The following is a 6,477-nucleotide window of genomic DNA, read 5'->3' on the forward strand; positions in this document are numbered from 1 at the left end:
ATGTACCCAGGTTGGCCACTTCACTCTGGTCAGACTGTTCTGATCCTAACAAGTTTAGCATAATCAGTTGGCAAATATCTAATAAATAAGACATATTGTGTGTCTGCTTGTAACCCATTTCAGACCTCACTCACTTTCCAAACTGGATGCTAACTATTAACCTATTTCAGCAATTTAAAAAGCACTTTGTTTTAATGTCCTTTAATGAAATGTCATTGTAAATAGATCAAAATTAAGTTATTTGCTGTATAAACATGTGAGTCGTGCCTGGGTATTATGATCACCCACACTTCATGACAGGTTCTTGCTTGGCAGCCAACTTAGGTTTTGCACCTTTGGATATTTTGGGATATGAAGCTACGACACAGCATGGACACAGCTTTGCTAAGTTCCAGGTATTTCCCCTCATGCAGAACTTCACACATCTGAGAAATGCTACTACTCAAAAGCATTACTGCAAGATCAGAGTGATGTTGATAGAAAGCTGTCCAGTTTAAAATTAAGATACTAATTTGACTGGCAGTCATTGTGTGTTTGAGTCAGGACAATATACTTACAGCTCAACGGTCTACAAAGCTCTCTCAAGAGAAAATGGAAGATTTTCATCAACAAAACACTTGAAGCAAGGCATGGAACATTCAATTCTGTGAAACACAGAATAGTGGAATTATCCTGGCAATTTACACGTGAGCTCTGAGTCAGTGCTTTCAGGCAGGGAATAATTCCACATATGCATCTCTAATGAAACAGGATCATAAATCTTTCTGAATGGTGCTTTTCAGTTTTTATGCTTGGCTTCAAATTTGCCTCCTACATGAAAGACACTGGAAGACAGAAGCAGCACAGGGTCCAGCTCATGGGACACAGTTCATGAGAGTATTTTGCTATGTGGGACCCCATTTGTACAGTCTTATCCTAGTTTGAAATGGGTATTTATGAGTATTTGTAATGGTATTTAAAAAAATAAAAGAAAAAATGGAAAGAGCAGAACAGCAGGGCAGGTAACAATCGCTGTCTGGGGTAGCAGATAGTGGCCTGCTTGATTATAAAAAAGAAACAAAGTAAACTAGAACCAGTAAACCTTAATAGGAGAATCTGTCTAATTTAGCTTGTGGGGAGGAATACATTAAAGTAAATAAATGTGTCGGTCTATAACTATCTTGCCTTTTTGTGCTGCTTATGCTACAAATATAAACCAAAACCTTTTCAAGCAGATTAAAAAAGAGGTGGATCTGGAGCTCGTCAGTGTATTTAGGCCCTGTCACAAATTGTGAGATACTGCCACAGCAGAGATAGCTGCAAAACCACCCAGAGGCAAAAAGAGGGTATCTGGAGGGACAGAAAACAGCCAAAGGCTCATGTAGCCCATGCTGGGACTGGGGGCTATCCATCCTGGAGAACAGGATGTGTGTTACTCCCCTCCCCTGAAAGGCTCTGCCAGAGAGATGCCACTTCATCTGAGATGTGGGCTCAGGGAAGGGATCATTCCTGGCCTTCCTTGACTTCTAGCTCTTAAAAGAGCATAAATTGTTAAATCAACCAGTAGCATAATTAGAAGCTGTCAGCATGATATTCCTCCAGGATATCTGCACTTGGAAAGTCTTGCAGGGAAAAAGGGATAATTCGGCAAGTGCAGTGATAAAGGTCTCAGTGCATCCTGTTCCCTGCCAGGCTGAAGCCTTGGCATTTGGCCAGAAGTGTAAAGGAACAGGATTTCCAGTGGTAGCAACCCAGTGACAATACTGGGAACTTGCAATACACTGCTCTCCAAACATTTTAAATTGCATTTGATGAGCTGCTGATATGGTACCGCTGCATATATTTTGATAGTTATCGGGGAGACTGAATAATGGTTTGGGTGCTACCAAAAACTCAATTTTTAGGATCCCAAACAGACCCCTGGGAGAGCACGGGTGACCCTGAAAGGCAATTTTGTTATAAGCTTCTGCAACAAATACTTGCTTTGCCTGCTCCCAAAAGAGATGTCCCTTTGTGTCTTTCTGCAGCAATGGGGCTGGGCAGGAAGAAGCTGTACCCCATGTCCCACAGGCCCTGTGGGAAGGGAAATGCCCAGCAATGGGTGCTTAGGGTTCATGGAGAAGGAAGCTCTGGCAATGTGGATGGTGTCCAGAGCAGAGGCAGGACATGTCCCCTGCCCCCAGCAGTCATGTGGTGAGGTGTTTCCCTGCAGTTCCAGGGAGAGCAGGCAGATGATGTATTGCCAAGAGTCTGCCAGCTGGGCAAAAGGATCCAGCCAGCAAAGACAGCAGAGGGAAAACTGGCATTTAGAAAGCCCTGTGCATCAGCCACAGCCTTGGCAACTGCCATTTGTAAGATTAAGCCTTGTCTTCAACAGCATTACTTTCAGCATTTTGGCTCCTTGTTCCCATTCTGGATTTGAGGAAACAATAAGGAAAAGGATAGTTCCACATGAGCAGAGGAGTTAGATGTTGGGACTGACAAGTTTGCTTATTCGGTTTCTAAATAATGTAGAGGCCCAAACTTTGTTTTGCCCAAGATGCCTTTGCTGTCTGTGGGACTAAAGAAAAATAACCCTTTTTAGGAATAGCTCCCTGTTACAAACACACTTTTGCCAAGTGCTACCCAAGCCCAGCAGATCTAAGGATATACCCTGTCACTCTTTCAGGGCGCTTCCTTGCCTGGAGAGGAGTACAGCTGCTGCTTCCCTATGGGAAGTTTCTCAGCAGGTCCAACACCATGGTTACAGAGGGGCTTGAGTCCATATTGGCTGCACAGGGAGCAGGTAGCTCCCTTCCTTTTGGAGCAAACTTATAAATCTTGGGCCTACAAGCATGTCCTGCTTCAGTTCACTCTTGAGGTTAAAGAGCCTGATTAATCTCCCTCAGACCATGTTTTTAAGTCCTTCCCTGCACCCCCACCAGGTAATTGACAGCTGTGTCCCAAGTGGTGGATGGACTCCTTCAGCCAAGACCCCATCAACATCAAGCTGTGGGACCAAATCCCACCACATATTTTGTAGGGTGCAATCCTCCTTGTGCAGCATTGTTAAAGGTCTGGCTTTCTCTCAGCACTGCTTTTTTTTACTAGTAGAAGTGTTACCAGGCAAGCTGCTTCCCATATTACATTTGTGTAGCAGATAATTCCCAGCTCAGCATGATGCTCCCTACCTGGCCTTCCTGAACTCACTTCTGCAGATCACATCTCTACTTCACCTCAGCTACATTAAAATTCTGACCTCATCTGTACCTGCTGAACTTCCCACCATAGTGACCTCCACAGACCCCACATTTATTACTGCCAGGACTGTCAAGAGCACAAAATCATCTGTGTAAAAAGGTTTAGAAGGGCTAATCCACCAGCTGTTTGCAGAAGTAAAATCTTGGGCAGGTGTTTCATTTTACACAGGCTAAATGCTGTTGACAGGGCTGTTCGTAGACAGATATATTTACATGAGCATGTGGAGAAATAGGTGCTTGTCTTTTTAATACACTAGTCACTTTACAAAGGAGATCCAGAGAAATATTTTCAGTCAAGTTGTGCCAGGAATTAGTTTGACAGACTTAATTAGATGGAGTTGAGTTTGGCCTGGTGACCTTTTTCTTTTTCCTGGTGTACTCCATGTGTTTTACCAATGACTCTCCAAACAACTTTCAACTGATATAAGGCTTTTCTTGCTGTTTGTGTTGGGATTTTTTTTCTCCCTTTTTAAGATATGAGACTGCTTCCTTTGTGTCCTGGAAGAGACCCTTACGTCCTAAACATATAATTCTTACAGGGATGTTATGCTAAATCCAAACCCCTCAGTCAGAAAGGGGCTGCTGCCACTTTCCTCTTTACTTACTAATGCAATTGCCAGAAAGGGGCACCAGGATTTCAGCAGAAATACCAGGTTCAGGGAAACACAAATTTTAAAGCTGACATCAACTGTCTTTAGGTGGCCATTTGGTGAAGATGGTGGGTTTTACAGAGAAAATAAAAAGGAAAAGGAAACCCCAAAACTGCCCCCAACAGTAACAAAGGCACATTATCAACAGCAACAGGCCGAAGCTCAGAACAGCAAAACCAACACTGCCTCTGTCTGTACACTCCTGAAGTTGTTAAATAACAATACAAGCAAACATACATCTTAAATTTATTAAAGTTCTTAAGACAGGCATGTTTATCTGCATCCTGAAAGGAATGGGAAGATATCCAAGGATACAGATTATTTCAGCATGCACGGGACTTTGTCAATAGAGGACAAACAGGGAACAGTTAAGTACAATTTTCTCTAATTTCATAGGAATCCAAGAGTATCTCACAGAAGAATGAAGATATTTAGAAATAAATTTTACTCTTCGGACATCTTAATTACATAATGTTGTCCTTTTTTCATGGTGGCAAGTGCTCTGGTTCCCAAAAATTATCTATGTATCTGGTGCCCGACAATCTATGCTTTTGGTGCTTATAAATGAATTTGAGATCATGGTTTTAAGAAAGCTTTTCTGTGTGCTTGTATATTTAAAATTGGGTAGATGCTATAAAAGGTGCCCTTCCAAGTCTCAAAGTTTGAGACATGACTGAAATGCAAAGGTAGGTTGAAGCAAATCCATGATTATGGAGGGCTACTGGCTCCTAGGAGATTGTAATCCGCATTTCAAGACAGTCTAGAGCTGCTCACTCTATACTTAGAGACTGCCTAAAAAAACCCGGGAAAAATCCACATGGCTGGTGATTACTTTGTTCTTGTGCAGAGAGGCTGACAATGCTGTTCAGTCCATGTTTTCCCTGATTTGCCTTGAACTTTTGAAAGACTGTGATTCATGCAACTGAATACTTCAATGAACAGTACTTAAGCCCTGGTTTGGGGAATCAAAGAAGCACGTTTGCCTTCAGCCTTGCCTTTAGCTTCTGAGTAATTCCACTGAAGCTCATCGTATGTAAGCCCTCACTTGAATTTAACAAGTACTTTGCTGGGTTGATGTTGTTTTTACAGGTCTCTCTATAGAAAATTAGTGCATCATTAGAGGAGCAGATTCGATGTGTTTTTCCTTTTTTTTTTTTTTTTCCTTTTTAAAATTAGAGCCCCAGTTTTTGAAAGGAATTCCAATCCTTTGAAATGGGACATTTCAGAATTTTTTCTGTAAGATTCCCAGCCACCAGGAAATAACTAAACACAGATTAAATGCCTTATGCTGTTAATAGCATGCCATTTAGTCACCGTGGACTCAAACTTGACTAGTAAGGTTTGTTACAAGCAATGAAATCAACCAGCCCTCTGCTCGCCACCTGTCTAGATACTGAAGGACCGTACAGCCTGTAGCCAAATGAAGGTCTCGATTCCACCTGCTGCTCGTTTTGAGTTACAAGGACTTTCAGGTCCTTGATGAACAGTTCAACACCTGCATTTCATGCCCCCGGAGGTCCATTCCTGAAGCAAGGAATATAATCTACCTCGTACAGTACTGAGAATAACTATTTTTACATCCTGTGCATCATTTCACCATTCAGCCCCCACTTCGATGTGAGAAAGAAAGTACCTATTGAGGGGTACTTGAGAGTGGACCTCACAGCAGCACAAATAGAGACTGGGGATGCCCGGACAGCCCCAGAGAGCGCGCTGCTCACCGGGACCGCGGGAGCACCGGGCGCCGCGGCGGAGCCGCTCTAGGTGGGGTACGCCCGCCGCTGAACCCCTCTCCGAGCTTCCCGCGGTACCACAGCCCTCAAGGAGCCCTCCGGGACCCCGCCTCAAAGCTCACGAAGGAAAACTTCACGGTTCACAGAGAAAGCAAAGGGCAGCATCCTGCTGCCCGCCCGCCGCTGTGCTAGCGGGGTTTCCCCTCGCAGCCGGTCGCCTCGAGGCAGCAGCGGGGAATATCAGACGAAGCGCCCCGCACACTCCCGCAGCTCCTACGAGCCCCGCGCCGTCCCGTTCCTCCGCCCCCGGCCCCGGGCGCTCACCTGGGCTCCGATGCCGCGGCTCCTGCTCCCCTGTTGGGGGTGTCCGCCGCGGGGAGGGGGCCGAGCTCCGCCGCCTCCCCGCAGCGCGGCAGCCGCCGAGTGCCGCGCTGCTCCCGGCGCTGGGATTTATCGGCGGCAGCGGGCGGGGTGGGGGAAACGCCGTGCGGAGCCGCTTCGGGGCGCGCCGCGACCGCGGGCAGCGCCCGCTGCCTTCCCGCCCCCCTGGGCGGGGGGAGCCGGCGGGGTCGCGCCGAGGGAGGGGAGGGGAGGTGAGGATGGGGATGAGGATGAGGATGAGGATGAGGACGCAGCAGCTCCGTTCTGTTCCGCGGCAGCGGCAACACGGCACCGCCCCTCCCCGCCGCGCCCGCCGAGGCACCTCCGGGCACCGAGGCGTGCGGAGCGAGCGGCCCCGGTGCCGCCGCCGCGGCCAAGCCGCCGGCGCTGCTCCCGCCCGGCGCGGCTGCTGCCGCTGCCCAGGCACGGCCGCGGCCGCCGCCCGGCCCGGGCCGGGGGCGCTGCCGCTGCCCTGTCGGGGCGGGGGCGGCCGCG

General features: G+C 47.3%; 1 protein-coding gene across 1 annotated transcript in view; it reads right to left on the minus strand.

Moving 5' to 3' along the window:
* HTR1E (5-hydroxytryptamine receptor 1E) overlaps window positions 1–6,071 on the minus strand; it is a 34,551-nt gene extending 28,480 nt beyond the window's left edge. Inside the window, exon 1 of the mRNA XM_021546269.3 lies at window positions 5,926–6,071. The gene's annotated coding sequence lies outside the window, so the exon portion shown is untranslated. The remainder of the gene's footprint in view (window positions 1–5,925) is intronic.
* Between the last annotated feature and the right edge of the window lie 406 nt (window positions 6,072–6,477).

The sequence above is a fragment of the Lonchura striata genome, chromosome 3 (assembly GCF_046129695.1).
Source record: "Lonchura striata isolate bLonStr1 chromosome 3, bLonStr1.mat, whole genome shotgun sequence".
Classification (NCBI taxonomy): domain Eukaryota; kingdom Metazoa; phylum Chordata; class Aves; order Passeriformes; family Estrildidae; genus Lonchura; species Lonchura striata.